The following is a 23,297-nucleotide window of genomic DNA, read 5'->3' on the forward strand; positions in this document are numbered from 1 at the left end:
AACGAGGGGAAGGAAAAGAAAGGAGAAGGAAGAGGGAAGGAAAAAGAAGAAAAGGAAGGAAGGAAGGAAGGTGTAGTGTATTTAAATAGAGACTTCTAGGGCGATGTTCCTATTGGTTAGCAGAAGCAACGATACGATTGGTTAGTAATGTTAGTATCTGATTGGCCGCCTATAGCGGCAGGAAATTTAACTAAATGTCATTGGTTGCGAGCCGTGGAGCAGCCGCTATAAAAAGGGCTGCTGCGGTTCGACTGCAGTTGAAGTTACTGTTTACTATTAAAGAGCTGAAGTCAACTCCGGTCTGCGAGTCTCTTTACTGGCGACAGAACAGAAGGAAGGAAGAAGGAAGGAAGGAAGGAAGGAAGGAAGGAAGGAAGGAAGGAAGGAAGGAAGGAAGGAAGGAGGAAGGAAGGAAGGAAGGAAGGAAGGAAGGAAGGAAGGAAGGAAGGAGATTATCATGAGAGGGAAGGAGGATCTGAGGGAAGTCCTGCCTTAGCATTTGACCATCCTAGGTGCCCCCAGCATAAGTGACGTCGAGCTGGCCACACCCACCCTGGCCCCCTGAGGTCAAACATAATCCTGGCTGGGCCCTCAATGAAATCGAATTTGACACCCCTGTTCTAGAATCTTGCTTTATAAAAGACCTTTCCTGAAAAATGAGAAAGAAGACCAGAAGTCTGCGCAGCCACGTAACTTCTGCCGATCTGTGCATTTCTAGGATGGAGGCATGGCACACATTGGATTGGGTTTGGCATGGTGTATGGAAGTATCACAGTCCTGAAGGCCATCGTTGCGGGGTTGGTGCAAAAAAATAAAAAAGAGGCCTCTTGCATAAAGAACATAAAATAAAAAATAAAAAATGGCTGCCCTTTGTTTCCTCTCTGCCTCCCTTTCTCAGAGTCACAAATTGCCTGGTTTTTTTTTTTTTTTTTCTGTTGTTTCTGTGAAAATGAAGGGGACGTGAGAAACGCTTGGAAATGTGCAATAGAGGAGAAAGTCACATGTTGCACACTAAAGGTTATGTTTTGGCAAAACAACACCACTACTACATTGTCTTGTCACTTGCACACTTTTGCTCCCCATTCTCTCTGAGGGAGATTCTCAAAAGGAAACTTTCAAACTTGTTGAGTTCACACTTTGGTTTCCAGTCCATCCTCTTCTTTCAGAACCCCCCACACACACACAAATCAGTAATAATAAAAAAAAAACCTGTGAAGTGGGGAAAGGTCCCACGAAATGAAGAAAAATATCTCCACTGTATTTCTAAATCAGGGAAGTGGTCTTGAGAGCCCAAGACAATCCACCTTGCCAAGCAGTGCTTAGTTCACTGGGAGAACCTTTTACAGAATGAAAAAGTGGGGGGAGGGAAATTCTGTAAAAAGAAGAATCAAAGGGAAACCAAGTGGGGAGGTACTGCCAGAAAAGAAATAAGCCAGGTGTCAGATAGATAGGTAGATAGATGATGAAGGTGATGATAGATAGATAGATAGAAGAGATAGATAGATAGATAGATAGATAGATAGATAGATAGATAGATAGATAGATAGATAGATAGATAGATAGATAGATAGATAGATAGATAGATAGATAGATAGATAGATAGATAGATAGATAGATAGATAGATAGATAGATGAAATAGAGATAGATAGATAGATAGATAGATAGATAGATAGATAGAGAGAGAGAGAGAGAGAGAGAGAGAATAGATAGAGATAGATAGATATGTTGATAGGGGCAGGCAGATAGATAATAGATTGATATAGATAGATTTAGACGGACAGACAGATTTATTATTATCACTTCAGTTTACTGAGTTGTTGTCTCCCTAACAACTGACTTCTTGAAGGAGAAGGAACATTGAGACCATCCTTGTTGACCTCTACCACATCAGAAGGAATGCCAGTCTGGCCTCCCTGGCGCTAAAGCGTTTTGGTCACCCAAGATTTCAAAAGCTGGCCTTCCATGCTGCCTTCCAAGAAGCCTTCTCTGGGTTTTCCCCGGAAGGAGCTGATAACCGACACGCTCTTTCCCATTCCATCAGGCCTTGCCTTTGAAGCTCTCCCCATGCCTCCTCTCTTCCCAGATTCAATTGACCGTTGTGGATGCCTTCCCTTGGCACTACCTGGCTGGGGCAGCCCCAGGTTCACAGCTGGCTACAAGCCACCCCTCAGAGCCTAGCTTGTGCTTCTGTGGGCATCTTTGCCGAATCCAGAGATCAGGACCCAATCCAGTTGCTCTGTTTCCTGCCAGGAAGCCTCCCCGAACGCCACTTGCCAAGAAAGCATCTCCCCAGCTGCCAAAAGCAGTTGGGCTGTAGAGGCGCCAGTTGGCAGATGCCGAAAGAAAATCAAGGGAAGAGTTGGAAGCAGGAAGTGTTTAAGGAGAACAGGAAAAATGCATGCACAGAGAGTTCCGATATTAGGCATTGCAATGTCGGTGGTGACATCAAGAAGGATATTTGGAGAATTATTACCGCTATTTTTTTTTAAAAAAAGCAGTGTTTGCTACCAGTTGTCTTCCCTTTGGCTTTAGATCACTATTTCTCTCAACCTTGGCAGCTTGAAGATGTGTGGACTTCAACTCCCAGAATTCCCCAGGCAGCCATTTTAGAAGCTGTGCCATGAAGATGCTGGGGAACTATAATTGCTGAGGAAAGAACCTGTATGTCAGCGTTCAGTGGATGAAACTCCCTATTCCCATTCAGCACTCAGAAAAAAAGTTCATCCAAGTAAGAATTCATTAAGGAAGTCATATTGGCACATCCAAATCTGAGAGTTCTGGGTTTTCCCTTCCCAAAAGAAATTCAAAGATCCATCCCCTGCACCCATCAGTCCATCACATGGCCCAATCCAGTGGTGGAATTCAATTTTTTTACTACTGGTTCTGTGGGCATGGCTTGGTGGGCATGGCTTAATGGGCATAGCAGGGGAAGGATACTGCACAATCCCCATTCCCTCCCCACTCCACTAGCCTGCTTTCCAGCTCTGTTCTCCTGTGCAGGGCAACCAAAGAAGACCCAGCTGGGATTTGATGGGAGGCAAAGAATAGATGGGGGCGGGGCCAGTCAAAGGTGGGATTTGCTGGTTCTCTGAACTGCTCAAAATTTCCGCTACCGGTTCTCCAAAAACTGGTCAGAACCTGCTAAATACCACATCTGCCTCAAATGCTTTGGAGAAGGGATCCCTTATGTGTGTCTTACTCCATCCTTCTCCTTGGGACTCAGATTTCATTTATGGTATCATTGTTTAGGCTGTGTTTCTTTCTCCCACCTCCCAAGGTTATTCTCACAACCCATTAACTTTTTATCTTGCATCTTGTGATAGTTTACTTAGAGGTCAACAATTGACAGTAACATTTAGAGAAAGACTGGAGATATTTCCATTCCATTTACCTTACTCCTTTCCTTTCCTTTATATCTGATCCCTTCCACCTTCTCCCTTAATCTGTTCCTTTTTATTTCCTTTTCTTTCCTTTTTCCTTTCCTTTTTCCTTTCCTTTTTCCTTTCCTTTTTCCTTTTTCCTTTCCTTCTTCCTTTCCTTTCTTCCTTTCCTTTCCCTTTTCCTTCATTATTTTCTTTCCTTTCTTTTCATTCTTCTCTATTTCCTTTCCCCTTTCCTTTCCTTCCTTTTCTTTCTTCTTTCCTTTCTTCTCTATTTCCTTTCCTTTCCCCTTTCCTTCTTTACTTTCTTTCTTGTCATTTGTCTCTATTTCCTTTCCTTTCCTTCCTTCTTTTCTTTCCCTTCTTTTCATTCATTCTATTTCCTTTCCTTTCCCATTTCCTTTCCTTCCTTCTTTTCTTTCCTTTCTTTCCATTCTTCCCTATTTCCTCTCCACTCTTCTCCCGCCCTGCCCTTCTTCTCTATGGCCTTGCCTCATCTGCCCCCCATTCTTTTCAATTTCCTTCCCTTTTTCTCTTTATTTCTTCTTTATTTCCATTCCTTGACTTGCCGTTCCAGTAATGATGTATTTATATATATGTATTTATATATGTGTATTTATGTATATTTATATACATCATTACTAAATAATATATAATAATAATAAATAATAATATTTATTCTTATACCTGTATCTTGTAAGCGATTGACAAATCAAATAAGTACTGAAAAATACTAAATACGTGGTGTTCTGTATTTGCATTCTTGTAACCCTGTATTCTGATTGGCTAGAACGCACAGCATTTGGATTGGCTGAGTGTACAGCACTGATTGGCCGTTACGGATCGACCGCGATTGGCCTAGCCGATCGCGGGAGATTCAAACGGCTGTCATTGGCCGTGGCGCCTGGTACAGGTCCTATATAAGCCGCCGCCGATCCGATGTAAGCCAAGCCGATCTACCACCTAATAAAAAGAGCTTGAAAGTCACTGGTCTTGCGTCTCTACTTGGGACCGATCCACCAACATAACACGTGGTAACAGCCTTATAAGCACAGTTCTTCTCTTTTCCTTGCCCACTGCTTGCATTTCATCAGGCCGAGGTCCTTTTGTTAAAACTTACTGGATTTCACAAATTGGACCTTATGTGGCAAGAAGTTCCATCTTCCTCTTTAACCTTAGCAAATTGATTGCTTTAGCCTCATGGGAACAAGTCAACAACCAGGATGCTATTGGCAGAAAAAAGGTCAGCTCAAGCTGCTGGAAAGCCAAAAAAATGTTTTCATCGCTCCCTCTCTCTCTCTCTCTCTTTTTTGCAGTAGATTATAAAAGGTAGAAAGCAAATTGATCATGATATTTTACATTCATGCTTGGGTTTTTGGTTTTTTTTGGAAAAGTGAATCCACTTTTGTTGTTGTTGTTGAAAGCACCTTTCTCCATTAATCTGCAACTTCCACAGTTATCCTCCCACATTTGATTTGTTTATTTACTAGCTCTTCACCTGCGCTTCGCTTTAAAACTATGTGATCGGGCTTAGTTTTGGGGAAGGAAAATAAGGGGTGGGTGGGAAATTCTGCCTCTTCCTACCAGCATCCATCAGTATTCATCTGGCTAGCGTCCTATCAGCGTGTGAGAGAGTTGAGGGCTGTTTGGAAACTGAAACAGTATTTGCTGTGTGAGCAAGAAGGAGACAGCAAGGAGCCTGAGCATGGCTTAGCTCAACTGTTATATACTAAAGCTGCTTGGTGCTGTGAAACTGAAACTGAAACTGAAACTCCTCTCTTCTGCTTGTGTTTTGCATTTGGAACAGATTTCTTTTCAGGTGGGGAGGGGGAGTAGAGCACCTTAGCATCAGAGCATGTTAATAATAATATACGAAATACTAATGCTCTGATGGTCATTTTGAAAAATCCTTTCTTAGTGAGCACCTGGAAGCCAAGAGGAACATAGGTGCCAAATTTCAAGTTTGTAGGCTTTACGGTTCTGGAGATTTTGTGATGATGCGTGAGCAATATTTCGCTTTTATATATATATTATTTATTTATTTATCAAAATAAATAAATAGAATGAAACTGAATTCAAGAATAATTGACATGACTATTTGTATTATGTCTACTGTAGGAATAGGCTAATTTAATATTGTTGGAGCGGGGCCTCTCATAAAATGGGATTTGGGCTAATGACAGGAAAGAGAAAATAAATCAAAGAAACAAAATTATTGAACAAGAGTCCACCTGGGTAATATATATATATATATATATAGGTGATTTGAATTAAATATTTACCAAGAATAAGATTTTTAAATATGGCAGTAATATGAAGACTCCTCAAACCAAGATGGAAATTGAAAATATGGACACGTTTGTGGATTTGTGTGTGTATGTGTAGAAAAATGAAATGTTTTCTTCTAGAATATACAGGTAGTCCTTGACTTACGACCACGATGGAACCCAAAATTTCAGTTGCTAAGTGAAACATTTGTTAAGTGAGTTTTGCCCCATTTTACGACCTTTCTTGCCACTGTTGTTAAGTGAATCACTGCAGTTGATTAGCGAGTAACCCAGTTGTGAAGGGAATCTGGCTCCCCCGTTGATTTTGCATGTCAGAAGGTCCCAAAAGGGGATCCCATGACCCCGGGACAAAGCAACCATCATAAATATGAGTCAGTTGCCAAGCGTCTGAATTTTGATCATGTGACTACAGGAGACGCTGCAATGTTGTAAGTATGAAAAATGGTCATAAGTCCCTTTTTTCAGCACCATGGTAACTTTGAGCGATCACTAAATGAACTGTTGTAAGTCGAGGACTACCTGCGCTGGATTTATGTGACTAGAAGCGAAATGGGGATCCATCTGAGATGGTTGATTTAGAACTGAAGATTTAGACTTGGTTCTTTCCAATTTTAGAGTTTTATATTTAGCATTTGCACTTTGATTCCTTTTCCAACATCAGTCTCCTTGCTTAGCAGAGTTGTGGGTGAAACCAAACAGCTATGAAAATTGATTTCCCTCTTCATAGCTATAGTTTGGCTTGTGCAGGGGGTTGGACTAGAAGACCTCCAGGGTCCCTTCCAACTGTGTTATTCTGTCATTTCTTATCTCTCCTGTCTTATACCTATCTGATCAGCCAGTGCTTTCGTGACCTGTCTTGTCCTGTCCTATACTGTTTTGTCCTACCCTATCCGGTCCGCTCCGGTCCAATCTGGTCTGGTCCCATTCTATCCCATCCTGTTCCATCTTGTCTTGTCTTGTCCTATTCTATTCTCTGTCTATTCTCCTGTCCTGTCCATTCCTGTCCAATTCCACCCTGTCATGTCCTATTCCATTCTGTTCCATCTTATCCATCCGGCCCAGCCCATCTTGTCTCATCCCATCTTGTATCCTGTCCTATCCATCCCATCCCATCTTATACTACCCTGTCCTATCCCATCATCCCATCCTATGCTATCTTATCCTATCCTATCCTATCTCTATCGTCCTGTCCTGTCCTTCCCTTCCCATCCCATCTTGTACTATCCTGTCTATCCCATCCCATCCCATGCCATCCTATCCTATCCTATCCTATCCCGTCCTGTCCTGTCCATCCTGTCCAGTGGTGGGATTCAAAAAAATTTACTACCAGTTTTGTGGGCATGGCGTGGCTTGATGGGCGTAGCTTGGTGGGCATGGCAGGGGAAGGATACTGTAAAATCCCCATTCCCCACCCCCACCCCATTAACCTGCTTTCCAGCTCCATTCTCCTGTGCAGGGCAACAAAAGAAGACCCAGCCAATCAGCTGGGACTCGCGAGGCAGAGAATAGATGGGGGCGGGGCCGGTCAGAGGTGGAATTGGCCGGTTCTCTGAACTACTCAAAATTTCTGCTACCAGTTCTCCAGAACTGGTCAGAACTGGCTGAATACCACCTCTGGTCCCGTCCCGTCCTGTCCTGTCTTGTCTTGTCTTGTCCTGTCTTGTCCTGTCCCATCCCATCCTGTCCTCTTTTACCCTATTCCATCTGCCTGTCTCCCTCTCTTTGATGTTAAACTCCGAAGAACAGCCTGCTGTTTCCAGAGGTGATTTGACAGCTGGCTTAGTCCAAATGTGGCTTTGCACACAGCCTAAGAAATATCTATGCGGCAGCTTTGGGATAACAGCTTGAGAACCCGAGGAGAAGAAAAAATTACACCCCGTCCACCTTTACCCTTGAAGGGAAGGGAAAGAAGCGGGGGGGGGGGGAGATTTTTTAAAAATGAAGATGAGGCTGGTCAAATATTCCGAGTAGATCTCGTCCCCTGTGGTTTTGAAATGTGTTTCTCAAACCTCAGGAATCCCACTGTCAGCCGCATTGATTATTATTACATCAAGGGCTCCCTTTCAGAACCGGCTGCCCTGAATTCATGAAGAACGCCGGCTGCATAAAAAGCAGGAAACTTCAGCACAGGACAAACCAACCATAACTTTGGAGAAGGAGGTTCAGGAATTGGTCACTTGGCCGTATTTGCTTTACTTGTTTTTACAAAAATTGGAGGTCAGTCAGCTCAAAAGTGACTCTGGCAGCTTACGCTAAAAATATCTGAGAAAACAGGGAGTCCTTGACTCATAACCATTCATTTAGTGACTGTCTGAAGTTACAACAGTGGAAAAAGAGACTTTTTGGCTGTTGAAAAACCATTATGATGGTTGCGGCAACCCCATGGTCACATGATCAAAATCAGATGCTTGTCAACTGACTGGACAGGACAGGATGGAATAGGACAGGACAGGACAGGACAGGATGGAATAGGACAGGACAGGATGGGATAGGACAGGACAGGACAGGATGGAATAGGACAGGACAGGACGGGATGGAATAGGACAGGACAGGATGGGATGGGATAGGACAGGATGGAAAAGGACAGGATGGGATGGGATGAGATGGGATGGGATGGGATGGGATAGGACAGGACAGGACAGGACAGGATGGAATAGGACAGGACAGGACAGGATGGGATGGGATGGGATAGGACAGGACAGGACGGGACGGGACGGGACAGGACAGGACAGGACAGGACAGGACGGGATAGGATAGGACAGGATGGGATAGGACAGGACAGGTTGGGATAGGACAGGACAGTTGGGAACAGGACAGGATGGGATAGGACAGGATGGGATATGACAGGACAGGACAGGACAGGATGGAATAGGACAGGACAGGACAGGGCGGGGATGGGATAGGACAGGACAGGATGGAATAGGACAGGACAGGACAGGACGGGATGGGATAGGACAGGACAGGATGGGATAGGACAGGACAGGACAGGACGGATGGGATAGGACAGGACAGGATGGGATAGGACAGGACAGGATGGGATGGGATAGGACAGGACAGGATGGGATAGGACAGGACAGGATGGGATAGCACAGGACAGGATGGGATAGGACAAGACAGGTGGGAACAGGACGGGATGGAATAGGACAGGACAGGACAGCATGGAACAGGACAAAATGGAACAGGACAGCATGGAATAGGACAGGTGGGATAGGACAGGATGTGGTGGGATAGGACAAGGCACAACAGGAAGTGACGGTGGATCAGATAGGATAGGATAGGACAGGTTAAGACAAAACAAGAGAGGACAGAACAGGATGGGATAGGACAAGACACCATGGAACAGGACAGATAGGATAGAATAGAATAGGATAGGATAGGATAGGATAGGATAGGATAGGATGGGATGTGATGGGATGGGATGGGATGGGATGGGATGGGATGGGATGGGATGGGATGGGACGGGACAGGACAGGATGGAATAGGACAGGATGCGGTAGGATAGGACAAGGCACAACAGAAAGTGACGACGAAGGATGGGATAGGATAGGACAGGACAGGCTAAGACAAAACAAGAGAGGACAGAACAGGACAGCATAAAATGAAACAGGACAGGACAGGGTTATCACATAGGTATAAGACAGGAGAGATAAGAAATCAGATGCTTGACAACTGACTCATATTTATGATAGTTGCAGTGCATGTGATCAACTTTTGTGACCTGGCAAGCAAAGTCAATGGCGGAAACCAGATTCACTTAACAATTGTGTCCCTAACTTAACAACCGCAGTGATTCACTTAATAACTGTGGCAAAAGAAAGGCCCTAAAATGATGCAAAACTCACCTAACAACTGGAAATCGGGCTCAGCTGTTGTCATAAGTCAAGGACTACCTGCATAGTTCTCCCATCCACTCTAGAATATCAAGGCATTTCAACTGGTGGGATCCAGGACGAGGGCTTGAAAATGTTCTCAAGATTTTTCTCCAATTGCCCCATCCTCAAATTTTTCAAGAAAAGTCCATTTCATCGTGACTTGGTGCAGTTTTGACATGCTACCCTAAACCCAGAAAGCTTTGGACCTAATCTTAATCCTGTTCTTTGATATCTTTGCAGTGCTTGGGTTATCAGATGCTTATGAAAGAAGTCATATATATGTATATATTATTTTGAATACAAATGATACAAACATAGTATATATACATCTAAATACAAAAAAAGAAAAAAAATACAAATATTACAGTGCACCGTCACCCCCGGAGACCATTTTCCCCCTTATATTTCTTCTTCTATAACAATTAAAAGATATACAATATATTCCAATTGTACCCTTATCCCCTCCAAAACAACATATATTCTTGAGTAGGTTTATTCCCTTTGCCTTCCACCAACACTGTTTTATAACCCCGCAATTTCATTATAATTGTTTGCTTTAATTATCCCCTTTTTAAAATTAATTTCTGTTGTTAATTTATCATTTGTTGCCATACTCCAAATTTCATTATAACACTCATTTCTTTGAATATCCCAATTTTGTCCTCAATATTTAGCCATCTCTAATCTAGCTGCCATTATCAAATTTACAATCAATTCCTTTTTTGTTTCATTTATATCCCTTTTTACCATCAACAACAATAATGCAATTCTCGGTGACATATCTAAAGTTACATTCAAAAGTGCACTAATTTCTCTAAACACTATGTCCCATATTTTTTCTGCACTATCACAATCCCACCACAAATGTTCATATGTTCCAACCTCTTTCTTGCACCTCCAACAAATATTTGTATATTTACCATCTATCTGATTTAATTTTTGAAGGAAGTCTTTTGATCAGGGATAGGCGAAAGGACATTCCACACAGGCAGCTACATCCTTCGGTGTACGATATTGATTTCTTAGCTGCCCAATTTGAAAATTGGCCTGTATGAAGTTCAGACTGGAAGGGATAGGCACAATATTCTCTCAGGCCCTTGATCTATGCAAGCAATTTTAAGGTTTGCAAGTCCTTCCTTCCTTCCTTCCTTCCTTCCTTCCTTCCTTCCTTCCTTCCTTCCTTCCTTCCTTCCTTCCTTCCTTCCTTCACGATGGTCCTAATTTTCAATTTCCTTCCAGCATTTTCTGCAAGATCGTTCTTCGAAGCTCATTCTGCATTGTTCTTTTCTTCCCAATTTCTGGCATGGTACCACAGCAGACCCAATCATTGTTCCTCCGGTAAGCAGCTAAATTTAAAGAAACCGAATCGATGACAAACAGGTATTAGTATCGCTTTATAGAGCTTTAGTAAGAGCACACCTGGAATCCTGCATAGAGTTTTGGTCACCACATTCCAAAAAACCATATTGAAACATTGGAAAAAGTGCAAAGAAGAGCAACTAAGATGATTAAAGACCTGGAGACAAAAACATATGAAGAATGGTTGCAGGAATTGGGGATGGCCAATCTAAAGAGAAGAAGGACTAGGGGCAAGGCGATAGCAGGATTCCAGTATTTGAGAGGCTGCCACAAAGAGGAGAGAGTAAATTTATTTTCCAAAACACCAGAGGGCAGGACAGAAACAATGGATGGAAATTAATCAAGGAGCGAAACAACAAACTTCCTAACAGTAAGAAAAATTAATCAGTGGAATGGCTTGCCTTCAGAAGTTGTGGGTGATCCAGTAACTGGAGGTTTTTAAGAAGAAACTGGACATCCACTTCTCTGAAATGGTATAGGGTCTCCTGCTTGACCAGGGGGTTGGACTAGAAGACCTCCAAGGTCCCTTCCAGCTCTATTCTGGTTGAAATATGGAGGACATTGGCTCCTTCGCTCTTTTTAAAGGTCCTGTCTTTCCCAGCCTGGTTGTTCATCAGAGAGGCCCCATCGAATGGGGGAATACCTCGTGTCATCCATGGGGCACCCTATCCACAGGGTACTTGTTTGAATTTACGACTGTTTCTTTTTTAAAAAAAAAGGCCTCCCTCCCTGCCTGCAAGAAAACAAAGGCAAAACAGATGCCTGCCACCGATTTGCATATGCTAGGAAAAGCAAGCATCTGAGAATCCATACCCTTCTTCAATAACCACAATCAGCTCCATCTGGTGATCCCGCAGCTCAACGCACTGAGAGTCTGCACTGCCAGAGGCGCTGTCCTTGAACAGCTGAGCGGCTGAGGAGCTGGCAAATCAACCAAGGATGCTTTGCAGAACAGGAGGGCCGACCGTCCATCCGGGCCTGCTTCTTTGTCTACCTTGCGGGTTTGTATGGTACGTTGGCATGTCAGAAGAAGGAAGGAAGGAAGGAAGGAAGGAAGGAAGGAAGGAAGAAAGAAAGAAAAGAAGGAAGAAAAGAAGGAAGGAAGGAAGGAAGGAAGGAAGGAAGGAAGGAAGGAAGGAAGGAAGGAAGGAAGGAAGAAAAGGAAGGAAGGAAGGAAGGAAGGAAGGAAGGAAGGAAGGAAGGAAGGAAGGAAGGAAGGAAGGAAGGAAGGAAGGAGGAAGGAAGGAAGGAAAAGAAGAAGAAGAAAGAAGAAGGAAGGAAGGAAGGAAGGAAGGAGAGAGAGAGAAAGAAAGACAGAAAGAAAGAAAAAGAGAGAGAGAAAGAAAAAGACAGACAGACAGACAGACAGACAGACAGACAGACAGACAGACAGACAGACAGACAGACAGATTCCATTCCGTTCCATGCAGTATTGCTGTCTAACTCTGCCCACAGCCAGGAGTTCGATCCTGACCTGCTCAAGGTTGACTCAGCCTTCCATCCTTCCGACATCAGTAAAATGAGGACACAGATTTTGGGGGGCAAGATGCTGACTCTAAATTGCTTAGAGGGGGCTGTAAAAAAAAATGTGTAGCGGTGTATACTGTAAGTCTAAGTGCTATTGCGTGTGTGCGTGTGTGTTAGATGGAGACAATTACAGCAGTGATGGAAGCATAGTCTCGAAGGAGATAAATTGTCCTGCAGAAAGTTCATCCATGTGGTTTCTACAAGTCGACATCAACTGGGTGGCATGTAATCAATTAAGCAAATGTGTGTGTAAAAATAGTATAAAAAGAAAATTTGACTGATGACCATCAAATTTGAAGGGAACTAAGAATGAATTTTCTCTTGGACTTCTCTAATATCTTCCTTTCCTCATCCTCAGAATTCAGATCACCATGTGAGAAGGAAATATTATATAATTCTCCATTTTGTTCGCTCCTTGCCCCTATGTTACATTTTGGAGAGTGCAAAAGTGTTCTTTCTTATTGTTGGCTGCGGTTTGATTTTCAGATATATTGGAGGGCAATGTTTGAGAAGGGGATCTATTTATTGCATTTATATGCCACCAAACTCTGGCAACTTGAATCAACCCAAAGCAATTTAAGCATACACATTAGCAGTTGAAATAAAATATTCATGGAAAGAATGGTTTAAAAATTAATCTCTTAATATAAGAGATCAGGAGGAGGAGGAGGAGGAGGAGGAGGAGGAGGAGGAGGAGGAGGAGGAGGAGGAGGAGGAGGAGGAGGAGGAGGAGGAGGAGGAGGAGGAGGAAAAAGAATGGGGAGGGAGAGGGAAGAGAAGAAGGTGAAAGAGGAGAGGTGGATGAGAGAAAGAGAAGGAAGAAAAGGAGAGGAAGAGAAGGAGAAGGAGGAGAAGGAGAAGGGGAGAAGGGGAGAAGGAGGAAGAGAGAAGAAGAAAAAGGAGAAGAGAAGGGAAAGCAGGAGTAGAGGAAGTGGAGGAGAAGGAGAAAGGAAGAGGAGGAGGTGGAAGTGGAGGAGAAGGAGAGCAAGAAGTAGAAGAGGGAATAGAAGGGGAAGAGGAAGAAGAGGAGGAACACGAAGGTGTAGGTTCTCCTGCTTGGGTGGAGGGTTGGACTAGATGGCCCACAAGGTCCCTTCCAACTCTATTATTCTGTCATCCTTCTCCTATCTGCCTACCCCACTCTCTTCTAGCCCCGATGATGTTACCTGGTTGGTAATGAAAGGTCTGTAGGAAAACCGCCAAGTTCACAGGGCACCAGTTCAACCCTGAGCTACAAATATTCTCTTTTAATGTTTAACACGTTAGAGGTTCTTTTTAAGTTCCACCAAGGTACGCTAGGGTTAGGGTTCGGTAGCTAACCCTAACCAGTGGTGGGATTCAGCCAGTTCGCATCACTTCAGGGGAACCAGTTAAGTTTCTGAGTAGTTTGGTGAACTGGCAGTTGGAAGAAATCATTAGGGTAGAGAACCGATCGTTAAATTATTTGAATCCCACCACTGACCCTAACCCTAGCTGCCTACATGCCTTGATGCGCCAATAGAGAGGTCATACAACCACAGGCATGTGCCCATCCAATTGGGACTTGAATCCAAATCGAAGAGAAAATGATCAAAGACCAAATGAACTTACCAAATTTGCAGATGATACTAAGCTGGCAAGAATAGCTAACGCCCAAGAAGATAGGCTCAAGATCCAAATGGATCTTGACAGACTAGAACACTGGGCCGTATCTAACAAAATAAAATTCAATGTAGAGAAAAGTAAAGTCCTACACTTAGGCAAGAAAAACCAAAAGGACACATATTGACTGGGTGAAACCAGACTCAATAGCAGTAACTGTGAGAGGGATCTTGGAGTCTTAGTGGACAACCAGCTAAATATGAGCCAGCAGTGTGCAGCAGGCAGCAGCCAAAAAAGCTAATGCAATCCTAAGTTATATTAACAGAGGGATACAATCAAGATCAAGGGAAGTACTAATACCACTCTATAAAGCTTTAGTAAGACCACACCTAGAGTACTGCATCCAGTTTTGTTCACCACATTATAAAAAAGATGTTGAGACTCTAAAAAAAGTACAGAGAAGAACAACCAGGATGATTAGGGGATTGGAGACTAAAACATACAATGAACAGTTGCAGGAACTGGGCCTGGTTAGTCTAGGAAAGAGAAGGACCAGGGGAGACATGATAGCAGTCTTCCAATATCTGAGGGGCTGCCACAGAGAGGAAGGGGTCAAACTATTTTCTAAAACGCCTGTAGGCCAGACAAGGAACAATGGATGGAAACTGAACAAGGAGAGATTTAACCTGGAAATAAGGAGAACAATCAACCAATGGTACAGAAGTTGCCCTCAGAAGTTGTGGGAGCTTCGTCACTGGAGGCTTTGAAGAAGAGACTGGACTGCTATTTGTCAGAAATGGTGTAGGGTCTCCTGCTTGGACTAGATGACCTACAAGGTCCCTTCCAACTCTGATTATCTGTTATCTGTTATCTGATTTCCAGGAATTCAACCCTGATTGTCCTTTGGAACAACAGATCCTGAAGCTGAAACTCAAACGCTTTGGCCACCAAATGAGAAGAAGAGAGGACTCCTTGGGAAAGAGGGAGGGCAAAAGGAGAAGGGGAACAACAGACAATGGGATAGTTAGTGTCACTGGTGCAATGAACATGATTGGAGTATTGGAATATTGGAATATTGCATCCAGTTCTATCACCATACTATTAAAAAAAGATGTTGAGATTCTGGAAGAAGTGCAGAGAAGAGCAACCAGGATGATTAGGGGGATGGAGGGTAAAACATATGAAGAATAGTAAGGTGACCAACCTTTTTACAATGAGAAGGAGGACACAAATAAATTGAAGGAAAAAAAGCCACATGCACATGGTGCACTCTTGCATGCGGCGCACTCTTGCGCACGGCACACTCTTGTGCGCGGTGCACTCTTGCATGTGGTACCCTCTTGCGCTCTTGCATGTGGCACACCCTCTCAAAACAATTCTCCTGTGTGGAGTGCATGCATCTCATAATCGCGTCTCGCCGCACTGTACGAATCGTCATGTCAAATACAAATGCGTCACATCACACACAACGGATCGAATCGGCATCGATCAAATACGGAGATTTACAGATTAGTCTTCCAATATCAAAAAAGGAGGACATGTAGGAGGGCACTTTTCGAGGGAGGACAGAACTTACAAAAGGAGGACCGTCCTCCCTAAAGGAGGACAGTTGGTCCCCTTAAGAATGGTTACAAGAATTGGATATGTCTAGTCAGGAGTGGGCTTCAAAGGGGTTCTCTGCCCGGTTGCTGGGTGGCCATGGTGGGCGTGGCCTAGTCGGCTTCCTGCACCACAGCAGGGGAGGCATTTTTGCCCTTCCCGGGCTCTGGAGGCTTTTCTTGAGCTTCCAGGACGGTGAAAATAGCCTCCCCAGGCTCTGGAGGCTCTTTAGAAGCCAGAAACAGGCCCACTTCCGGCCTTCCTGAACTTCCGGGAGGCCTGTTTTTCGCCCTCCGCAAGCCTCTGTGTGCGCCCTGCACTTACCTGCATCCAAAACGGGCCACGTGGGGACTCCTGGGAGGGGCAGGGTGGAGTGGGCAGGGCGGGGCCAGCCAGGAGTGGATTTGGGAGTTCCCCGAACTCCACAGAATCTTAGCCCACCCCTGTGTCTAATCCAGGGGTGTCCAACCTGCAACTTTAAGACTTGTGGACTTCAACTCCCAGAATTCCTCAGCCAGCAAAGCTGGCTGAGGAATTCTGGGAGTTGAAGTCCACAAGTCTTAAAGTTGCCAAAGTTGGACACCCCTGTGTCTAATCTAATGAAAAGAAGGACAAAGGGAGACATGATAGCAGTGCTCCAGTATTTGAGGGGCTCCTACGAAGATAAGGGAGTCAAACAATTCTCCAAAGAACCAAAAGGCAAGATGAGAAACAATGGATGGAAACTAAGGAGAGAAGCGACCTGTCACGCCTCTGGTGGAGACTGACTCTGAAGGAGAGGAGGAACTCTTTAGTGACAGGGAGTGGAAATGTGGCTCTGGAGGTGGTGGAGGAGGCTGGGAAAGGGCAGAGGCCCGGCTGAGCAGTCAGAGGAGGACCCAGGCCCATCCCGTCTCCATCCTAGGGCACGCAGGGAGGAGAGGATAAGGGAGAGAAGTGGTCTCCTCAGGAGGAGAGGGCCTTGATCCTCTTCATGGGCTGCAGGTGTGAAAACTGAATAAGAGTTTGGACCTGCATACTGGCAAACGCTGAAAACAAATCGTGTAAATATCTCTAGTTTATGGTTCCTCTCTGAGTTTGGCATCCTTCCCAGAGGGTGTTATCTGTGGACATCCTCCAGCCCTTATCTTGCCTCGTTTGTGTTGCTTTTTTCCTTCTTCGTGTAACTGTTTGTGGGGGAGTTTTTTTGCCTTCCCTCCAAGATATTCGGAGCTTGGAAGCAAAGTGAAGGAATAAAAGGGGCTTCACCTGTTTTCTGTGGCTGTGTTTGTTTTGTATCCTGCCTTGGGTCATCACACAACCTAGAACTAAGGATAAATTTCCTAATACAGGTAGTCCTCGACAAACCACAGTTTGTTTAGGGACTGTTCAAAGTTATGGCACTGAAAAAAAGGGACTTATGACCACTTTTCACAAGAGGATCCCTGTGATCACACGATTTACATTCAGATATTTGACAACTGACTCATACTTATGACCATTGCAGTGTCCTGGGGTCCCTTTGGCGACCTACCAATCGGCAGAGTCAATGGGGAAACCAGATTCACTTAACAACCGTGTTACCAATTTAACAACTGCAGTGATTCACTTAACAACTGTGGCAAAGGAGGTCATAAAATAGGGCAAAACTCACTTAACAGATTTCTCAGTTAACAACAAAAAGGGTCGTAAGTTGAGGACTACCTGTAGTGACAGCCATCAACCAGTAGAATGGCTTGCCTTCAGAAGTTGTGGGTGCTCCATCACTGGAGGCTTTCACAAGGAGACTGGACACCCATTTATCTGAAATGGCATGGGGGTCTCCAGAGGTGGTGAATTCAGCAGGTTCTGACCAGTTCTGGAGAACCGGTAGCGGAAATTTTGAGTAGTTCGGAGAATCGGCAAATACCACCTCTGACTGGCCCCGCCCCCATCTCTTCTCTGCCTCCCAAGTCCCAGCTGATCGGCTGGGTCTCCTTTTGTTGCCCTGCACAGGAGAATGGAGCTGGAAAGCAGGTTAGTGGGGTGGGGAGGGAAGGGGGATTTTATAGTAACTTTCCCCCTGGAGTGGGGAGGGAATGAGGATGTTGCAGTATTCTTTCCCTGCCACGCCCACCAAGCCACGCCCACCAAGCCACACCACACCCACCAAGCCACGCCCACAGAACCGGTAGTAACAAATATTTGAATCCCACCACTGAGGGTGTCCTGCTTCAGCAGTGGTTGGATTAGAAGACCTTCAAGGTCCTTTCCAACTCTATTGTTCTATGTTCTATTTCTATGTTCTTATGTTCAAACTCCAGGAAGATGCGGGGGGGGGGGGCTGGCATGCTATGTTCCACAGGGTCGCGAAGTGTCAGACACAAGATAGCAACTGAACAAGAACAAAAAGAAGGCAAAAGAAGGATAATTGAAAAGCCAACGAGAAAATCAACTCATTCCAACCGAACCCGTTCTTCCATCTCTCTCCTCTCCCATCTTCCAATCCTTCTAGGACTGGTGCCTCTCTCTCTCTCTCTCTCTCTCTCTCTTTCTCTCTCTCTCTCCTTTTTTTTAAAGAACCCAACCAGCTGATATGAGAAGCATATTTTACAAATTAGCTACCGATTTATCCTGCTTTTGTTTTAATGATGGAAATGAATGATGTCGTGTCGCTCGCCGCCGCTGCCTCATTCAACGCCCGCTGTTCTCGGGAGCCAAAGGAACAGCCACATTTGCATATATAATGCCGGCAACTGGCAAGGCCTAAATAGCATATTTTCTTTCTCTCTCTCTCTCTCTTCTCTCTTCCTCCCCTCCTATTCTCTCGCCCCTCCCTACAAACTGCGTTTGTAGATTTAGTGCTGGGCTTAATCAAAGATTTAGAGAAGGGAAAAATAAAGAAAGGAGAAAGAGGACAAAAGAGGCCGTGGGCCATCTTGTAGGGCTGACAGTCGCTTGCATTTATTAGTTATGTACTTTAGGGGAGGGGGGGGAAACCATGGGGCCCTTCTAATTAAAGATATAGGGAAGCAGCTGCTCCAGGTTGTGGTTGTCAGTTAACATTTCTAATCCCCCAAAAGCTAAGTGCTCAGGAAGAGAGATCTTCAAAATAGGCACCAATCCCGTTCAAAAGGCAGGATATATCAAGGTGGGTTTCCATAACTTCTATATCTTCAAAAGGAGGAAGTCTCATTTGGGTCCGAATGCACTGCACCATTCCTTTGGTCAAGAACTGTGAGGCCTTTTTTCCCCTCATTGCTCTCATCTCTACTCCCTCACACGTCCATCGCTGACAGGCTGAAGATCCTTTACACATGTCCAGGGAGTGTTTTGTGCCCTGCCAGAGATGCTCCCCAGGAGGCCAAAGGTCTGTTCAGACAATCCTGTGGAACAGGAGTAAAAAAATCAGAGAGGATTTATCAGCCTGTCCAGAATTCCACTTATCAGGGCCATCCCCAGAAGGGGAAGATGAAAAGTCAGAGAGGTGGAGATAGGGATGAGTAGGTTTTCAAGTATTGCAAGCTGCTGGTTTTAGAAGCAAACGACTCTGGAAAAAGTGGAGAGAGGAACAACGAAGATGATTATGGGACTGGAGGCTAAAGCATCCAATGAATGGTTGCAGGAATTGGGTATGTTTGGTCTAATGAAGAGAAGGGCTAGGGGTAGCATAGTAACATCTTCCAATATTTGAGGGACTGCCACAAAGAAGAGGGGGTCCATCTATTTTCACCAGAAGGCAAGAGAAGAAACAATGGATAGAAACCAATCAAGGAGAGAAGCAACCTAGAATTAAGGGAAAAAATCCTGATAATGAGAATAATTATTCAGTGGAATGACTTGCCTCCAGAAATCATGTGTGCTGCTGCATAACTGGAGGTTTTTCAAGAAGACATTGGACAGTCATTTGTCCACAATGGTGTACGGTCTCCTCTTTGAGCAGTGGATTGAAAGAATAGAATAGAGTGGAGTGGAGCGGAATGGAAGAGAAGAGAAGAGAAGAGAAGAGAAGAGAAGAGAAGAGAAGAGAAGAGGAGAGGAGAGGAGAGAAGAGAAGAGGAGAGGAGAGGAGAGGAGAGGAGAGGAGAGGAGAGGAGAGAAGAGAAGAGAAGAGAAGAGAAGAGAAGAGAAGAGAAGAGAAGAGAAGAGAAGAGTTGGAAGGGACCTTGGAGGTTTTCTAGTCAATCCCCTGCTTAGGCAGGAAACCCTATACCATTTCAGACAAATGGTTATCTAATCTCTTCTTAAAATCTTCCAGAGTTGGAGCATTCACAACTTCTGGAGGCAAGTTGTTCCACTGATTAATTGTTCTCACTGTCAAAAAATTTCTTCTTAGTTCTAGGTATCTTCTCTCCTTGATGCGTTTCCACCCATTGCTTCTTGTCCTGCCCTCAGGTGCTTTGGAGAATAGCCTGATCGCCTCTTCTTTGTGGCAGGTCCTGAGAGATTGGAAGATTGCTATCATGTCACCCCTAGTCCTTCTTTTCATTAAACTAGACACCCAATTCCAGCAACTGGTCTTTATTTGTTTTGGCCTCAAGTCCTCTAATCATCTTGGTTGCTCTTCTAAAAGCAACTAGAAGACCTCAAGGTCCTTTCAAACTCTGTTATTCTGTAATTCTGACTGCTAGTGTCAGATAAATCTGAACATACTTAGAGGTAGTTAAAAAAAGGAGAACGACCATTGTGGTCTAAATCAACTACCCATAAATGCATCAATTATATAATACAATATTTTCAAGTAATAGGACTATACCACCTGCTATTTCGAGCATTCAAATTTTATTGAATATATAGGCCAGGTCAGTAAATGTAAAACCTCTCTATCTATCCTCTTCTCTTACCCAATTCTGGCTCACATCATAAGGCAGCTATGTGGATGATTCCAACAATTGGAAGGAACACAATCCAATCAGAGCTATATTGACTGCCATGCTTCAAAACTGTTTAAACTGTGGGGTCTGTGCTTGGTGGGGGTTTTTTTGCAGACGTTTTATGGAGGTGGAGGTAGAGATGGAGGTGGAGATGGAGGTGGTGGTGGTGGTGGTGGAGGAGGAGGAGGAGGAGGAGGAGGAGGAGGAGGAGGAGGAGGAGGAGGAGGAGGAGGAGGAGGAGAACAGCAACAATGGTGGGCCGCTTGGTGCTCTCTGAACTTGGTTGCTTCCTTGCAGGTATTTAATGACCCAACTAGGTAATATCATCAATGCCAGAAGACACTGGGGTTTCCTCTCTGTTTGTATACAAGTCGCTTGTCTTGTCCAGTTTGGTGGAGTATTCTTGGTGATTCCTTGATTTGACTGTTGTTTACTCATAGCTTGTTTGCCTGACTAATGGTGCACCGATGATGTTAACTAGTTGAATAATAAAATGTCTGCGAAGCAACAACCAAACTTAGCGAGCACCAAGGACCCCACAATTCAACCCTGAACTACAGATAATCTCTTTGAATCATCCTCTCTTGGTTAATCACATGATCTACTTCCAGGGATAGCCAATGCTTTGAACCATAAACTATCCTTGATTAGCTGTCCATTTTGGTTGGAATATTCTTGGTGGTTCCTTGATTAGCTGGTTTATTGTTGGATTGTTTGTTTAAGTTGGTAGTTGTTTGTTTGCAGCATTGTTTACTGTTTGATTGTTGGTCTAGTATTAATCTTGGTTTTAATCTCTGCTTATCTGGGAGTTGATTGCTGGCAGAGTTCTTTCTCCCCCTCCCACCCCCCCGTTTTTTTTTTTTTTTTTTGCTTTTTGATTGCCTCTTTTGAATGGTGTGTAGTTTTATCTCTATGTGCCTGTTGATGGCTGATTTATTTATTTATTTGTTTGTTTGTTTGTTTGTCAAACATGTACAAGAAAACAAGTATAGTATGAACATAAACATGAACAACGGAAGTAAATACAGATAAATGTGGATAGTAAGACAGAGGCGGTAGGCACGCTGGTGCACTTATGCATGCCCCCTTTAAGGACCTCTTAGGAATGGGGTGAGGTCCACGGTAGACAATTTGAGGTTGAAGCCGCGAGGGGTTGACACTGTAACCACAGAGTCGGGTAGGGAATTCCAGGTGTTGACCACTCTGTTGCTGAACTTATATTTTCTGCAATCGAGTTTGGAGAGGTTTACCTTGAGTTTGTATTGGTTGTTTGCCCGTGTATTATTGTGGATTGAAGCTGAAGAAGTCATTGACAGGCAGGATGTTATAGCAGACAATTTTGTAAACTATGCTTAGGTCAGACGGCAGGCAGCGCAGTTTTAGATTGTCCAGGCCCAAAATTTTGAGTCTGGAGGCATAAGGGAATTCTATTGCAAGTGGAGGAGTGGAATACTTTTCTTGAGAAAAGTCTGGCTGCCAGGAATTCTCTTTGGATTCAGTCTGCTTGCGGATATTCAGTTTCTCAGTGAAAACTATAATGAAGTCTGTCCAAGTGTGCGGCAATTAACCAATTTTCATCATGTGTCCTGACTGCTGGTTGGTGTTCATTTGTTTAAATTAAGAGCCTAGCATTTTGATTTAATTTAGCTCTCTATTAAGGAACCTTTGATATGAAGGGAAGCAGGCAGGGACTTTTTCTTTTTAAATTATTGTCTACAAATGCAAAACATCTCAACCAGAGCATCACATTGATGAGGCCAATTGGGGAACAAGGAAGGAGCACCAAATATTTAAAGACTACATGTTGTTCTTCACTTACAAGGGTTTATTTAGTAACTGTTTGATGTTACAATGGCACTGAAAAATGTGACTTATGACCGTTTTTCACACTTACAACCATTGCAGCAGTGGTGGGATTCAAATTGTTTTACCACCGTTTTAGTTGGCGTGGCTTGGTGAGTGTGCTTTGCCTAAAGCTGGTGTGCAGCTTTCCCCACACCACCTGAGACCTGCAACACTGAGAGGATAAAGAAGAGAAAAGCGCAGGGGCAGGTGAAAGGGCCGATCCTGCGGGGAACTTACCAAATTTGCAGATGATACTAAGCTGGCAGGAATAGCTAACACCCAAGAAGACAGGCTCAAGATCCAGATGGATCTTGACAGAGTAGAACACTGGGCCGTAGCTAACAAAATGAAATTCAATGTAGAGAAAAGTAAAGTCCTACACTTAGGCAAGAAAAACCCAAAGGACACTTATAGACTGCATGAAACCAGGCTCAATAGCAGTAACTGTGAGAGGGATCTTGGAGTCTTAGAGGACAACCAGCTAAATAGGAGCCAGCAGTGTGTAACGGCAGCCAAAAAAGCCAATCAAATCCGAAATTGCATCAACAGAGGGATACAATCAAGATCAAGGGAAGTACTAATACCATTCTATAAACCCTTAATAAGACCACACAGCTAGAGTACTGCATCCAGTTTTGGTCACCACATTACAAAAAAGATGTTGAGACTCTAAAAAAAGTACAGAGAAGAACAACCAGGATGATTAGGGGATTGGAGACTAAAACATATGAAGAACAGTTACAGGAACTGGGCATGGCTAGTCTAATGAAGAGAAGGACCAGGGGAGACAGGATAGCAGTGCTCCAATATTTGAGGGGCTGCCACAGAGAGGAGGGGGTCAAGCTATTTTCTAAAGGCCAGACAAGGAATAATGGATGGAAACTGAACAAGGAGAGATTCAACCTGGAAATAAGGAGAAACTTTCTGACAGTGAGAACAATCAACCAATGGAACAGAAGTTGCCTTCGGAAGCTGTGGGAGCTTCATCACTTGAGGCTTTCAAGAAGAGATTG

This window comes from Notechis scutatus, chromosome 3 (genome assembly GCF_049901735.1).
Source record: "Notechis scutatus isolate UNSWTSFEM ecotype Mainland chromosome 3, rNotScu1.2, whole genome shotgun sequence".
Taxonomy (NCBI): domain Eukaryota; kingdom Metazoa; phylum Chordata; class Lepidosauria; order Squamata; family Elapidae; genus Notechis; species Notechis scutatus.